We start from the raw sequence: 17,943 nt of genomic DNA, 5'->3' as shown, positions 1-17,943 counted from the left end.
TATGAAGCGGCACCTGGACTTTCCAATTGAAATGTAACCATGCAAGTGCATTCAATCCATAACGACATTCCAGGCTGGCTGTGGCTGTGGAATTATATCAAGCAAAACATAAGACTATGAAGACATTTTGTACAGCACTTATGAACACTTACGTGGCAAAATCAATTCATTTTTCTGGTTTGAGGCAAGTAAGATTGGAACATTAAAACAAGGCTCTGGCGGTATTATTTCCATCTACTTCTGTACTGTACAGGAACTGTACATACTTTTAGGATAAATATTGTTTTGGCAAGTGGATCAAAGCTAATATCAGCACACCAAAGGTCTTGACAGTATCTAATAGTACTGTTTGAAAGTACTGTGTTGTTTAACCTGATTCATCATTTCAAAAAGGTTGTGGCTTTTTGGAAAAAAAAATCCACTTGCCACTTGTTTGAACAGACATGAGGAATTGGTCTATCATTGATGGATACTTTTCTTAAAGGAATAAAGTCACGACAAGCTCTTCACATACACTCAAGTGTATGTCAAGTGCCTCAAGGACTGTATGTCATACATATCCAATTTCTCCCCTCCTTACATACTTTCAACTGGTTTTCATGGTTCCCTGGCTCAATTCACTTGCAAAAAAAGAGATAATGCTGTACTTCTTTTCATAAAGTTCAGCAAAAAAGAGTGCTGTGCCCCCTCTGGCTACATGAACCAATTAACAAGATTATCTCACGTATGTTGCCGAAGCCCCAGGAGAAGTTTCGCTTCTGAGCGGAAATGGATGAGGCTGTAAAGCTGAGATTGGGAATGCAGCAATATGCCTCCCGGGTAAAATTTGATTATCATGGCTTTATAAAAATGTAAGTGTGGTGAATAGAGAATGTGGCATCGGGGAGTGGTTGGGCATCAATGCCAGGTTCCATTAGAGGTTTCTACATGGCATCGTCATGGTAATATTTTGGTTACAGGCTTTGTTCATGAATTTGAAATTTGAAGCTTGCAACAGGAAGACGGTCTGGTGAAAAAAGGAGATGAAAACAAATCTGCACAAGCTCCTGTCTACAAAAAAGAAAACAACCACTATTTTACAACAATGGTATCCAATACACACATGACCCTTATACTGGTCTACCACAGTGATAGCAGACCGACAAAACACTTCCAGGTTCCTCTGAGACTTGCAACTTTCCTCATCATAAATGCACAGCCCGATCCATGGAATCTGTAAGCAGTGACAATTGGGAATTGTGACCTTCAAAGGTGTAGTTAGCAACCTTGGTACCAAAAACCAAGATGCTAGAAAATGTTGTATTCATGATTTATTTCCTGAGGGTTCTTAATCATCTTGGGCATTTCCTGGTGCCTCTAACCTCAAAAACTGAACCTAGCTTCGATCTGATTTTATAGCAATGATCATTAGGCTTAATTCTTGCCAGCTAAAACTGGACTGAGATACAGTATGTTTTTTATGATACAGTTAAACTGTCAAGTTACCCAGCAATCCTACTCATCATCTTCTCATAAAGTTTTCCTTTCGACATGTATCTTGATTTGGGCCTGACACACGGCATAACATAACAAGTTTGAATCTCAAGTATCTGACAGCATGTTGTACAAGAAAGTGATGATTAGATTCATCATACATGCGAACGCAAACCGTTTTCCTTTTAAGAAAAGTGGAGCTTGAGGATTCCTCAGTGTCTATTTCTCCTGATACCACTGGCTCAAGGATCACTCCAAGAGACTGCAGCCCCTACCTGCAATGCCAGAACTCAAATTCCTACAACTGGGGAGGGATTGGAACTCCCGGCCTTGTGATCCAAAAGTACAATTGCTGTCTCTAGACCGCTATATGCTAGTGCCTGAATCCCTGACAGTTTAAGCATCATGCAATCAATGATAGTTACAACTGTGACTGTACCTAGGGTATTAAAATCACCTGCAATAACATTGAACATAAAAATGGCTAGATGAAGAATTAAGACCAGGAAGGCTAGATTCTACCTGCTGCAACCACATATAGATTCTTAAAGAAGGTTAAGTAGACAAGACCATTGAAACACATTTATCGTTCTTGATTGAAAATGTTGCAAAATGATAGCAAACTATACAATAGATGCAGATTGATTTGTAGGAATTGGAAAACTAGAGAGCATGTTTACACAACAATAGATTCTGTATGTTCAGGAAAGAAAATGTTCATAGATATGGAATTTCAACACTCCAGTGTTAATTAGTTCTTACCAAGTAACCATGGATGTTCTTGTGAAACTATATCAAATGTTTTTACTTGATGGGAGCATCATGGGATGAAATCATTTAATGCAGGACATTGTTTAGTGGTTTTTGTATGTAATTTGGTGGGATTTTGGCCCCAGACTAATTTTTTTTTGTTCTAACAAATTTGCTTCAAGCAAAGTTGTTGTACATTAGAACAGGTAGGTGCATACTAGTAGCTTGAAGCATTAACTTTCTGTCAAACAATGGGAAGAAAAGCACCTGACATTTCAACATAGAATACTCAAGTCCTCAGTAGCACATATGACCTTTAAGAATGGGATCTCCACAGGTCGTCAAGGAACATCTGAAGGTTGCATTACCAGTTGTTTTTGTGAAGCTTCCTCCTGAGGCTTTGTACTCAGGTTTGATCAAAGGCTTAGGCTGCCTGGTAACATGAAAGAAATTTTATAATAATAAGTGCCAATTAAAGGGAAAGCCTCCAGCTAATCTCTCCTTACTTTGACAGCAGTTACATTGCATTTACCAGCGTGAAAGAAGTGTAGTGTTTTCAATACAGTGGTTTGTTATGCTGCAGGGCATCTGGTTCAGATTCAAATATCGGGATCTTTTTTTGCCTGGGATCAAGTGTGCCTTGACTGTCTCCTAATGCATCTACGCAACCTATGGGACTCACAGACAGACAAATGAGTTACGAGAACTCGTATAACTTTTACAAGATGCAACCCCTCTGTTATTTCTCTAGAGGAAATACTGATGTGAAAGAAGTTTCATCGATATGCCCACCTTGATATAGATGTAATGCTTTTTCTATAATGAAACATTTGGCAGATTTGCAAGTTTACTACTAAAGGGAGCCATGGGCAAAACAAAACTGCCACAAACATTCATGATGTGCCTGTAAAAAGTTACTTTATGCCACTCATAAATAGTGGTTGTTTGCTCGTAATTGCATAATGTATCCCCGGAAAGCTTGTAAAAGTCTTTATGGACAGGAAATTGAGAGTGTTTTCAGGACGCATGGATCAACATTGAAAAAAATATGGTAACCACGCTGTAGTTTAGGGGAAAGATTTTACCTCAAAATTTCCTTAACATCATCATGAAGTGCAGATAAAACCAATAAGGGACAAACCCCTAAGTAACAGAGAGGAATTGCATTTAGCTTTTTCAGGTTTCAGGTTCTTAATGTCCGCTGGAATAGGTGAGTGTACATGTAATGTCTTCTTTCTGACATTAATGATAAATTTATGCCATTAATGGTAAATTTATGCCAAAATAAATCAGGGATTTGGGGTCAAGAAGAGAGTGCATTTTCCATCATAGTTTATATCAAACTGCACATGTAACAAACAATCCATTACTTTGACCATAGTACAAAATCATTTTAAAAATTTATTTCCAAAAGATCTAATTCATAAAAAATGTAGCCACAATCAATTTTGTGAAAAAACTATGCCCATTCCTTATACAGAAGGTCCCACTAAGGAAAAAGTGCACACTTGGCAGTATTCCTTGAATTATAGATGCTTCTTCTAATGACAAGAAGCATTTGTCATCAATTATACTTACACTATATATGCTGAGAACAAAGAGATATTGGATCAGGCTTCTTCATCAAGGACACAAACACAGAATCTGGAGTTATATTTCAGCGCAAACAACTTTTCTATAATGATTTACTGGCTGGTTAGGCATGAAAGTAATGTCCTTGAGCAGATGGTAGGAAACGTCAATGTTCAGCCCGGGGAGACGTTATGTTGTTTTGTGAAAAAGCTACATTAAATGGATATCGTGGTTTGAATTACATATTGCTAATACTACAGAGATAATTACCAAGGCTGATGTACTGTAGCAGGCTTGGTAGGGAGGGTTATGACATGTCAGCACCATGGACACAACAATGTACTGTGGTGGGGGTGGTAGGATGGGATCACATCTCAGTACCATGGACAAAACCATGTATTACAACAGGGGAGGTAGGGTTGGATCACATTTCAGTACCATGGATATCACCATGTATTATAACCATGTATTATAATAGGGGAGGTAGGGTTGGATCATATTTCAGTACCATGGACACAACCATGTATCATAACAGGGGAGGTAGGGTTTGTATCACATTTCAGTACCATGGACACAACTGTGTACTATAGCAGGGGTGGTAGGGTGGGATCACATTTCAGCACAAGGGACATAACAGAGGGTAGAATGGGATCACATTTCAGCACCATGGACACAACCATGTATTATAAAGGGAGGTAAGGTGGGATTACATTTCAGTACCTTGGACACAACCATGTACTATAGCAGGGGTGGTAGGGTAGTATCCCTTTTCAGTGCCATGGACACAACCACATCTTGTAACAGGGGTGATAAGGTATTTGAGTACCAGGGACACAACCATAGCCGTAGCAGGTGTGATAAGTTGGGATGACATTTCAGCATTATGGAGACAAGCATTTCTGTAGCAAGGGTGGTAGCATTTAATCACATTTAACTACAATGGATGCAACCCTATACATTAGCAGGGGTGGTTGGGTAGGAACTAGGAAGTGTCTTTCTGATAGAGCTCTTTTCCACTACCAGCAAAAAGTAACATTCAAACCAATAGATGAATTTGTTTAATAAAGATGCACCGCAGTGTGCATGGTATGAGTAAACATCTGGTGCTACAAATCATTCATACACATGTAACACATATAGCACAGTAAACATGCACAGATAAGTTCTTCAGTAGTTCTCAAACTGAGATCTTTTATCAGTAAACCCTCCACTTATCCATCAAACGAGATAAACCCCATCTGTTAAGCATCCTGACAGGCAGGGAAGTGACCCGGACCTCTCCTACTGCGCAGCACACTGTTAACAGCAGTCGTCTTCCCAGAGGTATACTCCATCTTACAAGAGAAAGCTTTCCGTGATTGATCACGTCCTCCCTGTCCCACACCACCGACACTCTTAACCTTTGCTGCTACCTTGCCGTCCCACTCCATAAACTTTCAATAACTTGAGATATCCCCTGAAGCATTTGCATACGTCTCTGTCTCTGGTAGTGATGTTCCTATGTTTACAGTTAGTCATCATTCTTCTTGTTTGGCTTTGTAAATCACAAGAAGAAATGTTTCAACTGCTTTTTCTGTGCGATTGGCTCATTAAAATGAAGCTCATTAAAATGAAGCTATGGGGCAGTGCATTGATTTCCACAGCAATCCAGTCAAAACTACTGTTTCAAAGCCAAAAAGGGGTGGGTGCTGTAATACTTAATTTTGAGTATCACAGTATCTTAGCCAATCCCCATTTTACCACCAGCTCAGTCCTTTCTTCAGGTAAAGGATTCCACCAAGTAGAAAGGCAGTACAGATGAGTCTATGTCACCATATAGGCTGATTTCTCCTTACATGTTACCAACATCTTACAATATCATCCCTGAAGGACAAAGATCCCTGTCAGAGGACCATGGGTAAGCTGGGTTTTGAACCCACAATCATGTGATCCAAGAGCTGGATTACTAGTTAGTAAGAGCCAGACCCCTTACATACAAAAGGATCTGTCCTCTGAACATAGTTGACAGGACCTACAGAAAGTACAATACCACAAAGGCAGAAGGTAAAACTCCCACCAGTGAAGGAAAAGCCTGTTAATGCGAGGTGGCTGACATTACACAGTCCCTCGTCTATCCATGTACCATCCAATACAGAGTGTACATCATCAACACTCTATCGACCATCCACCCCACTCGCAGGAGTTGGACACTATCCTTAGGGGGGTTACACAGCACAGTAACACTCCATCTTTCTGTTTCCTTGTACGATTAGTCAATACCCAACGCATCAACGGCCTCTCTAGGGAGTAATTAGTATCGAGCATCTGTAGCTGTGTTGACAACTTCAATATTACTGGACACAGGTGACAACTACCCACACAATTATGTCACACCTTACAGAACAATCAAAACAGGTAAGAATCTTAAGGTGCTGTTTTTATCTATTGCAAAGTGACAAATCCTAGAGTAGCATCATGATACATAGCTCTTGCTCAACGGAAGTCAGTTAATGAGGCCCCTCGATGAAGATAAAAAACACCAATCTGGTAAGGATACAATTGAAGACTTATTTAATAATTTACTTTAAAAATGCTGCAGATCACATATGCAGTGTAGAAATATGTGACAAAATATTTAAATATTGGGTATTTCTACTTTACCATTATACAATTTACTGTATTATAATTTATTGCTTACTTGCACATAAAAACTGTTACAGAGAACATTTGTGTATGGAAAATTCACATGACCCATACTGCAGTAGTTGTCACCAACCATCATTCTAGTGACAGGAGACCAACCAATTACCTTAATTGAATATATTTGTGTAAAAAGAATTAAAAAGTGCAACAATAACCTGATTAAAGCATGCTCCTTGGGACCTATCAATTGATTGGCCACCTCTTTCAGCAGTGCTACAAAATGCACTCTAACAGAAAATGACTTGAACACACACACATGAACAACCTCTCTGCTTTCCGCTACAGAACCAACCAATAGTACTGGTGTTGCCTTGCCACAAATCCTGATGTAAATTGTAAAATCTATGGATGTAGAATCAGGTAACATATCAAATAGACAATTTAGATATTTAAATAGAAATGCTTAATGTGGCACATTCTTGTAAATTGCTTTCCACATTAAAAATTCAACAAGGTTCTAAACTGCTTGCTGTTGCTGTGAATTAACTACACTGATAGATTCTATAAACAGCAAACATCTTTATGACAATGACTGGAGAAAAAACCTAATATGTACATGTAAGTCTGTAATGGCAGCAATTGATAAAGAACATTGTCATCCCCGACTTTGATAGTAAGATATGAACATTGATTTTTAAAACTGCCAAAGCTGTTTGCTTGACAGAATATAATATTAAGGATTCAAGGGAACACAGTTGTATTGTATCACCTAAATCAATGTTATTAAATGACATGACAGGCAAGCGATTTCAAGTAATGTTTGTCACCCTGGTAGTTTTGGCTACATCAGCTCTTACAGACATACTTAAGACGTTTTATTTGCATTGCATGCATTTGGAAAAACCAAGGACATTATATAATTTCCTTGGAAAAAACATAAAATTATAAAAACATAAACTTGTTCCACCTGGTCTTCAAAATATTCATTGACAGGTGGACGATTCAACAAAATAACTTTCAAGGATTAGTAAAAAAAAGTTCTTTATACAGTTACAAAAGAACAGGCTGTGTAAGTAGCTACAATAGCACATTGTAATGAAAAATTGAAGCCTGGTGAAAACCTCTTAATATTTACCTTTTTGAGTAATCATGATGTGTTCTTCTTACTTATTTAACTTGAAAGGAATGACATTTATTCCACATTTTGTCATGAACTCCCTTACCCTCACCATGACTAACAATCAATATGTGACAGACAACATTGAGAAATATTACAGAACATGCCCTACCAGACCCTCTTGTCATCGTTATAAACCTGTTATCAAGCATCTAATCCCACAAAGGCCTCATGACTTATGCCAGTATATGTGGCTGTTGATGCTTGTTGATGAAAAATTGATTTTCTTGCTAAATTAGTAAGTATGAGGAATACTAATTCTTGGTGCTGCCTGAACAAAACAAAACAAAGAGATTTCAGACTTTTGGGAAGTATTTTAGGTGTTTGTGAAAAAAGGTTTACATTTACAGAAGATGAAGAAGTGGATAATATTTCTAGGGTGTATGATATAACAACAAGAGATTCCTGAACAGCTGAGATCAAAGATTATCATACACAAAGTGCAAACAAATTTCTTCCAGAAGATAGCAACAGATTAAGAACAGATTCTATTATAAATAGAAAGGAAGAAGAAAAATGCTACATTTGCTTGCAAATGCCACCTTTCGAATTCTATTTGCTGTGAAAAACAGGTTAGTTAATCAAGGTAAAAACATTCCAAAGGCTCAGTACCTCATAAAAACCCATACATTTAGCTATGACAAGTCAGACAACACTCATGGCCATATACTGGTTCACTAAAATGTGTACAGGTAATTGAATCAGTACTGCCAACCTTCTCTTGTAACAAACTAATGTGACAGGAACCCAAGAATCAATGTGAAAGGTTACTGATGAAATGAATGCATTTTGCTGATCATTTTTAAACTTGATTAAACAACTGCTTTTGTACGGCTGTAAGCATTTGTATAGCTTTGATAGATACCAATCCTCAGTTTAACTATTTCTGTCAGCATGTTGGCTTAGCAAGACATTATCATTTTGGGAAAAGGAACAGATTGGAACCTGTAGGACTGACATTACAGAGAACTGTTTCACTCTTCTATCAACACAAACCAATGAAAGCCACAGATGTAAATTGAAGGTAAGCTATAAATCTTGAACAGCTTACCAGTAAGTAATGTTTACGAGTGAAACTCAAGTATGACTTTGAAGTAACATTGACTTTCAAGATAATTTGTTTGAAGAGTCATAATATACGGGTACTGATTATACAGTGTGGAGATATACAGACTTCTGAATGCAGAGAAACTATTATTCCCAGAAAGTGTCTTTGGGAAAAAAAGAAACTGCAGGTAATTACAAAGGCTTGTTCGACTAAATGATACCTCATCATGCATGGATAACAACATAGCATGCAGTAAAAGGAACTCAAAGCCTTTTTCGCTCAATTTCCTTCGAAAAGATGTCATATCAAATCAAACCAAAGGATCGCTGCTGTCTAAACTGCACTTCAAAAGCACCATTATCAGCTGCTACAATCTATAATTAGCCAGGTTTGCGATGCCCCTGGAGGGGAGTGTTGCCGTGGTAGTGCAATTACTGCATGCCGTTGATGTCGTGTGTTGGCGGAAACGTCCCTCTGGTCATTTTCATATCAAACATGGAACCACAAGAGAAATACATCTGTGAGTGGCACTGTCTTTGGACCTGACTTCTGACGGGTTTGCATTTGCTGATTACTTTATCTCAGTAGGGAGCCACTTAAAGGGATTGTACAAGACTGATGGTGCAAGGACAGAAAGGTGAAACCATTAAAGACCCTCATGCCAGAGAGTTTTTCTAACAAGACTTATTACCTTTATTGTGTTGGATATATTGATGGTACTTTAAATTTTTAGATAATTAATATTGAATAACTTTGTTGTCCAAGACTAGATTCCATCTAATTTTCTTCCATCTTGACTCCAAAAGGTGAAACTCACACAATCATGTTGTTGAAATACATTGATGGATGAACACATAATAAAACCTTGGCTGCCTAGAAACAGCTTATAAGGTGGTTTGCAGAGTAACGGGATATGCAAAGTGACTAATTATCTTAGGAACCAAATAATAAAATCTTGGTCATTGATGTATTGATGTTTGCAGCTCAAAAAAGAAGATAAAGGTTTCATTTCCAAAGAGAATTTTGCCCAAAGGGAGAAAACTCAGAAAAGAAAAATTATTGATAGTTATAGGTAATGCACAAAGGTACAGTAATTGGAAAAGACTACATGCACTGTAAAGTATACATTTTCAAACTGTTTCATTACATCAGTTCATGCAGTTATTGCAATGAGATAAAACTGTCTACTGTATCTGGTATATCAACTGTGGTGAGAAAGTGCTATCTCCATCCAAGTAGCTCCTTGCTCCATCATAACACCACTCAGCAATATAATGAAAACAAACTTGGTCATGCATACAAATACACAGATGCCCTTGTTGTTAGCACTTTCATGGATAACAATGATGACCAATGACATTCACTCATCAGTACACATAAATTGTGTGCATTTTTTGACGGACAGTGGCTGACAGCAATGGTAAAAGAAATTAATCATCATTTTTGCATAGTGCAGCACCAAGTTTGTAGAACATTTGTGACATGCCCATCAATTTCACAGGGCAGTTAAGTGTTGTCAGTGGAGAAAAATTATTGCAGCCTTGAATCCATTTACTGAACTCTGTAGTGCAAAATATGTCTCACTTAGGCCACACCAACTAATTTAATTGTATCATTATCCCATTTTGATGAACATGCTATGGTGTACTAAAAGTGTTTGGGCTTAAAACTATATTTTCCTTAGATATTGCCTGAAGCCTAAAATGTCCTAATTTCACTACTTTTGTTATTTTGCAGCCATTTCAAGTCATCTCTTCTGACAGATGCAGTAAATATTTCTCAGACATCTTCTGATGTCCATGGGGCTATTTCATCAGAATATGTACAAGTAAGGAGGCTCAGTTACGATTTTAAGCATGGTCATCAATATGAAAAGAGGAAGGCATAGCAGTTCCCCCAAACAGCAAAAAAAACATTTCTTGACCTGACAGCAGTTGCAGTACATCCTGGTTATGGTGCAATAAATCTTATACGGAGGCCAGAGTTACCATTTCCATCAATCATAAATTGGCTGACAAAACACTTGCAAGAAAACATTTCACTGCACCCGAGGGAGTTTCTTCCAGAGAAAATGCCCCAATGATATCTGAAAAACCATCAAGATATGAGGCATGCTCATCTGGTGCTCATCAGCTCGTATTATCACATCATCTATTTACACGTTTATGAGGTAATTAGTCAAATGGCCCGAGGCACATTCCCATTTTATTGACAGTTGTCTCCAAAGAAAAAAGGGTCATCTCTGGTCAGTACCATGATCACAATCATAATGTAGCTTGCGTTCAAACCAATTAGCCATACTTATTTGCTTTCATATAAAAAACACTGCCCCTCATTGGCTAAATCCTTGTAACTTCTGACACCCTATATTGCTCTTTGCTTTCCTTTGTCTCCAATTTGAAAAAAAATTGTTGTTACTTGAAACTTCTTTCACAAAAGGTGGGGCTATTGTATTTGAATTAGCCAAAACTTGTATACTGTACAAATGTATATTGGAAAACTAAAATTGGAGTGTACTTCCGAGCACTTTGTTATCCACAAGTTTCCTGAGTTACATTATTATATATAACCTATACTGTTAGCTATTTTAGGCTGAAAGCCTCTATTAGTTGCATTCTTTGATCAAAGAAGGTAAGAGAGTACACACCTGATTCTGCTAGAAACAATCACAGCAGAACAGGTAATGATGATTTGTTAGCCACTACCATTGACTAAATGTACCAGTGCTTGTAATAATGTGACTGTAAGTGGGACAGTAATTGCATTTAGAGACGATTTCTGTGAGCTGTCATTGCTCTCTTGTAATGCCAGGAGGACTACATCTCTGCAGAGGCTTGGAAAGTGAGCAATTCTCTGTTTGGACTTCTTCCATTACGAGGTGGTTTGGCCAGCTACAATCGCTTAATGTCGGTGTAATGCTCTAATAAATCCCTTAGGAAAATTGGAAAGTACTTTAGTCACATCAACTACAAAATGTTAAATTCAATCCGTAACGATCCATCAATATTAATAGGATTCCCGCAAGCTTTTCCTGACATAGAACATGTGAAGGTGACTGACCCCAGCCATTTCACTTGCTAGAAATATATTAAAAGATGACCCAAATATTCCTCTGGACGTCCATCAAATGAAGACAGTGCCAAATCCATCACTTATTTCCTGGATTAAGCCCATGTAGGAGGAAAGTAATGCATTTACAGCAGGAAAGGAATAAGATTTTCTTCGCCTTTCACACTTGAATTGACCCCCATCCTGGGTCGAGAAGAGCCTGCCTCTGAAGCCACCTCTATTCATCTGGGACAGTCTTTTGAACTCCAGGGTGAATGCTCCAAACTTCACTTTTCTCTGAACAATTGAGTTGGCCTGCCTTTTTCAGAGTGCTCCCGGTGACTCAGCTGCCCCTAATTCCCACCTCAAACACCAACACAGCCACAGGCACCCTGCAGTACATCTCCCTTTCAAAGAGATTATATTCATAGATGCCAAAGGGCAGCCAGGATGCTGGACTCTGGTGGATTTACATCTGAGTATATCTTTTGTAAATTCCTCCCCTCTCCTGTTTTGTTACCTGCTATCACAAAATATTGAACGCAACAGACAGAGTTGCCATATAATGGCTACATTAGGCAAGAGAAATAGCATATGCCCTTAAGGTTCTTTGAACAATTATGAAATAACCTTCTCTTGAGCTGCTTTTAGTACCACAGATGACCTTCCCAACCTTAAACCTGGGGTAGCTAGAAATGGTCTCATAGGTCCACACATTGAGCAGTTTGCTAAAACATGTGCTGGATTGTAGCTAATGCCAGAAGGAACAACAACCAGGTCTACAGCTTTCCTACGTCCATCCATCATAAACCTTGTATAGGGAGAGTGGTCTTTTGTGAAAACTGACAATCATACTGGAGATCTCATTCTGTATCTGTATAGCGGGTGTGGCCAGCCACCCTTTGGATTACACACCAGCAACATGTAAGAGATGAAGAAACAATTCTTCTTAATAAATCATATACTTTTCCATTTAAAATAGATTAGATACCTTCATTGTAAAAGTGGAACTTTCCTTCATGCAAATTAGCAAGAACCATAACAAATAAATGACCTAAATTTCCTTAATCTTACCAGCTGACTAAAATCAAAATATTTCCTTGCCATTGATTATCTAGCATTGCTGTGGCAGTGCCATTGATAATCTAGCATAGCTATAGTAAGTTATATACCCCCATGTCCAATTCTTTTGCTCCATGAACTTTGACTTTTCTGGTCAGAAACAAACTACTGGGGGGGGGGGGTTAACATTGAGTGTCTCATATAAAATGAATGCTACCATCAAATCGAAGTAAATATTTAAAATTCTGCTTCTGGAGAAGTCAGGGAACCATAATCATACACAGTATACTCCATGGTAGTTAAGTTAATAAGAAGGAAGCAATTACCCAGATATATTCATGATGGATTCCTTATTCATAACCTTTCAGCAGATGGAACATTGTGTATACATTTATGTTCTTGTCAGATGCACCCAGGGCTAGTCTCAAATCTTCAATAACCACTTCAAAAGCAGATCTGTTGAGCTGTATAGAGCTCTTGTCTTCCCCCTTTTCCCATTCAGTGTTCCAGTTCACTTTAGCCAAACTTTTTTTGTGCGTGCGTGCACGGAAAAGAGATACTAGTAAATGAGTTGGATTTTTCTTTTATCATCACTACTACCCAAAACTTTCATTACACAAAAACAAATGCACTTCTGAGACCATCCCTAATCCTGATGCCAGCTGATCTGGAAAAAAGGTGACTACTGAAATTTCATGTAGAGTGCCTCTGATCAAAAGAGGCAGGAGAGCAAACTCAATTTTTCCGCCATGCTCAGAAGGTGACCCCACGCCAGTGGTGCCCATCCGGGAGTCAACAGCCTCTATTTCCTTCATTTCCACCATTTGATCCACAAATTGACCTTTTGACCATCCAAGGACAAAGGGGACGCAGCATTTTTTCAATATTTCTTCCTCTTTTGACGTTGGTTCTCTAAGGGACACAAAAATAGGTCAATAAGAGGAACCAAATTTACATGAGATTACGTGATGATATTTCATGTATAATGTATTTGAACTTGCCAAGGACAAGAGACATAATATAATCATGGCTTCATTATGTCAACTCATCTTCTCAATATGTACTGTTTTATCTGCTGTATTCTCATTCATGTACTAGTATTCCAATAAGTTAATGTTAATTTCCAACCAGACAGTTCCATGATTTTGCAATAAAGCAAAAAGAATAGACAAAGCAGTACATGTACATACCTACGTATGCAATGTAACAGGTAATGTTAGGTATGTAACTACAGTTTTGGTGGAACAGCACAACAGCACAAGATTGATGTTGTTCTCCTGCCTTGCCTGGTCTATAAATGCTCTACATAGACACCTGGTGGGTAGGTGTGGAGGAGGGAAAGCAAACACACTGCAAAGCCCACATCCTGTCCTCATCATCTCCGCTGCCAGAGACAGAGAGACCTTGCTGTCTTAACCTTTTCAAAATATGACAGTCTCTATGCCTGCTCAATCACACAACCAAATATGGGCATTTGCAGCAAGCTTTGGAGACACCAAAGGAAACAAGTTTATACATAAGTATGATCCAAATTGTGAATACCTTGCCTAAATACATGTTGTTTTTTTTACCACACTTCAAAGCACTGTTCTAACCTTCAAAGGATTTTATGGTTTGGTTCTTTTCTATTGGAAAACACCTTTTGTTAGAGGAAGACAACAGGCAGTTCTGTCAAGCTCAGTTTGCAGGCTGGAGAGCATGGTAGCAACTACCAGCAACTACTCAGTGCTGTCTGTCATGCATGTGTGCTGTGTGTGCCCTGAAAGGTAAGGCTTCTTGCATTTGTACACAGATTGAAAGGTGATAGAACATTTGAAATCTTCAGAAAGCAATTAAAATATACATTTGTTATTGTAACTTTCTTAAGACCATAGAAATTGCCTTTTACATACATATGCAAGGCAGAATGATGTCTTGCCTGACGTCTGAACCTAGTCCACCGTAATTGGGAAACTACTTTTTCTATTATATCCTTTGCTACATTCTCAAAATGCTTTCAATTTTTGTGATACAGCAGAGTTTTTAGGATGAAGAAAAGACCCACAGACAAACAGAAAAAGTGGAATCCTTAAGTGAAAAAAGTTTGCAGGTTTATGAAGTTTGAAGTGCCTTTCCTTACCAGTGTTCCAGTTGCTGAGATTGAAACGCTGAGGGTCCCGTGAGCCATAGTGTGTGACTTGGTGGCCAAAAGCCCTCCAGGCATGCAGTTTTGGCCACATCATCCGTTATACATCACAGAGCTCTGGGACGAGGACGCCCTCATCTCTCTCCTCACACCTTGCTTCTGACTTCCTGGAGGGATCTGGTTGTCAAAGACAATTATCATCATTTCACTTTTGTTTGAACAGCAAGGTGGTAAGGCCAGGTGGATTCATTTGCCTGTGTGGTTGTTCTCATGTTTGGATAGACATAAGAATGTGTTGTATACACCAACAACATGGGTACAAAATTGGGTTAGTCCATAAATCTACTAAGGCAATACTGATTTGATTACGTAGATGACATCCTCTGAGCCCACACTTTCGTTCTTTTACATCTTCCTGACTTTGAAAGACTTGGTGCTGCAAGCAAGTGGTAATTTGAGCCCTGCTTCCCTTCCTCTGGCAACTTAGTATGGTCCCAAACTTTTTTTTGGAAATGGACGAAAATTAATATGGGCGTGGATGTCATCTATATAATCGAGTCACTAGGGCCTGATACTTAAAAAGATAGAAGCTCGGATTCACAATCGCCACCTTGTGATCCATGGGGATTCTGAACACTATGCCACTATAGCCAGCTGATTGCAGGCACTAATCAATCAAGCTTGGCTAAATCTTGTAGTCCTGTATTCAGTGCACTGGTGAGATTCACATTCCATGCATGTCAAACTGTACACTGCACTAATTGAAAAGAGCAAGGGTACGCCCCAGTGTGTGTTGGCCAAATTGTTCAACATGCATGATCAGTTGCAGAGAGAGCAGCATGAGAGAGTAACCTTTGCAGCAAGTCAAATGCTTACAGAATAGCAACAACTTTGTGGTAACAAGAAGATTTGAAGCCTAATATAGATATTAAACTGCAAGCCTTGCAGTGGACTTTAGAATCTAGTTAGAAAAGTAACAGCAGGCTGGAATTCAAACTCTTCACCATTTTGTCAAGAAACAGTGTCCATAACCATTTGGCCCCAATAGTCTTTGTAAATGATACCCAGAGAAGAGTATCTTTAATATAAGTTTGATATCAACATAAGAATCCATCCATGTATGCTGGCTCCTTCTGAGTTTGCTCAAATAGTGGAGAATCTGTTTCCCGTAGCTTTAATGCTTTGAGGACCCCTTGATATTTACATAAGGACGTCTTACCAAACTTGAAGGACTTACTCCTGCAATTGACATATCAAAAGCAACTAACGGCTGTATTCGTATAGATCTCTTATAAAGTTAGATAATTTAACATATCCACTCAACCTTCAGGAAATTAAAAGCCAGAATGTTATATGACTGCATCACTCCCTTTTTACCCACCCATCTGATATCCTCTTAGCTCTGCTAATTATCAAAGGGTGCAAAGCCCTGCATGTGGTAATTAGCTACTGCCAGATATTTCACACATCCTGGGGCTTCTATCTATGGTCAGGAAATTTGATATGTCACCTCTAAGCAGAGGCAGGGCTCGAAATTCATTTTTTGGAGTAGGTGCACTGGTCACCCAAACTAAATAGTTATGTGCCCCAAAAAAAATTTGGGGTGCACCACATAAGACAAAAAATAGTAGAATGTCAGCAAAAATTTAAGTATATTTAAGTATACAAAAACCAGACAAAGAAGTTTCAAAGCAAAATGCTGACCTTCCTAAATATATTTAGAGCCCAGCAAATGGATAACATTTTGCTGAAATCGACTGTCCATGGTGCTGAAATACTGGTGTTTTCACTGGCTCTGCTATCATTTTGATTAACCTGTGAATTCAGGATGCTACCTACAAAATGGGAATATGTTGGGAATAACTCTTCTCCATACACAGGCCATCCTGGTCTGATCTTCTAGTTTGTTACATCCTTACAGAAAAACTGAGGAGCAATTTAGCATGTCCTTTAGAGGGTGTAGTGCAAGATTGAATGCGTGATGCAAAAATGACAGAAATGCTGTAACCCCCAGACAGCATTTCAGTGTCTATCATTAACAAGTTATATAACGAAAGTCGACATCCGGTCACAAGGTGCAAATCGTTTTTTTCTAACCTCAGTCCTAGAGGGATCTGAACAACATTATGTGATAAAACATTTATCTGGCAATTTCCTAGAACGGTTAAAGTGACCACTGGACAGATTTGTTCTGACAGAACAAGGTCACAATTTGATTGAAGTTGCCCAGGCTCGTACAACCCAAACTTCAGGACAACGGTTTGTATCTCATATAGCAAAGCAAACAGCCAAGGCTGGCCAACTAGCCAAAGGCCATGAAAAAGGGCTAGTCTGTGAACTGATAAGTTTGGACCTGTGCACATTGGGACATATCCTAACTCTTATCAAGAAATGCAGTGGGTTTTCTTAATGTCCTCAAGGTGTACCTCTTTGAAGCTTCTCAAACATTGCCAAGGGCTTACATCATCCCATTGAGAGACTGAAAACTTTCAGATGCATACAAATCACAGGTCAGTACTATGACGCATACTAGAGACAAAGGATTGAGAACCACTATGTCACTACATAACCAGTACAATGCCTGGGTAAACTCAGTAAAAGCAACCTGCCCTTGAGTACTGCTTTTAGTAAGTACATGTAAATGCAGTATAAAGTAGCTAACCTTAAGAACGTTGATTTTGTAGTGTCCTATTCCCAAACATTATGTTCAGCAACAAATATACAAAATGCAGTCTCCACCATGGGACCCATTTTGGATTATTTCTACAACTTAAATGTATTTTGTATGTTACTCTGTGTTTTTTTCTTAATGTCTTCTAGTAATAAATTCAATAAAAGCACTGTCTTGCTTGTTGCTCGTGCAACAGTAATGTGTTCTTCAATGGAAATTCAATGATGGGCAAAAATTGGAATGGAATTGGGAGTTTATTTCAATTAACATTTGCCCATAATAAGACCCACACCTACAACTACCAAAACTCATAAAGAGTAATACATTATGTATTTCATGATAAGGGATTTTTCACTTTGTTATGATATCAAAGCTGCATTGAAGTATCTGTAAGA

The 17,943-nt window shown here is 38.5% G+C and overlaps 1 protein-coding gene across 8 annotated transcripts in view; it reads right to left on the bottom strand.

Annotated features, from left to right (window-relative positions):
• LOC109475554 overlaps nt 1-17,943 on the bottom strand; it is a 154,844-nt gene that overhangs the window by 57,407 nt on the left and 79,494 nt on the right. For all 8 annotated transcript variants that reach the window (XM_019776214.1, XM_019776211.1, XM_019776212.1 and 5 more), the window contains one exon: nt 14,872-15,054. The gene's annotated coding sequence lies outside the window, so the exon portion shown is untranslated. The remainder of the gene's footprint in view (nt 1-14,871; nt 15,055-17,943) is intronic.

The sequence above is a fragment of the Branchiostoma belcheri genome, unplaced genomic scaffold, assembly GCF_001625305.1.
Source record: "Branchiostoma belcheri isolate BF01 breed outbred unplaced genomic scaffold, Haploidv18h27 scaffold34, whole genome shotgun sequence".
NCBI lineage: Eukaryota > Metazoa > Chordata > Leptocardii > Amphioxiformes > Branchiostomatidae > Branchiostoma > Branchiostoma belcheri.
The sequence above is the reverse complement of the archived record's forward strand: the minus strand, read 5'-3'. Positions and strand labels throughout refer to the sequence as shown.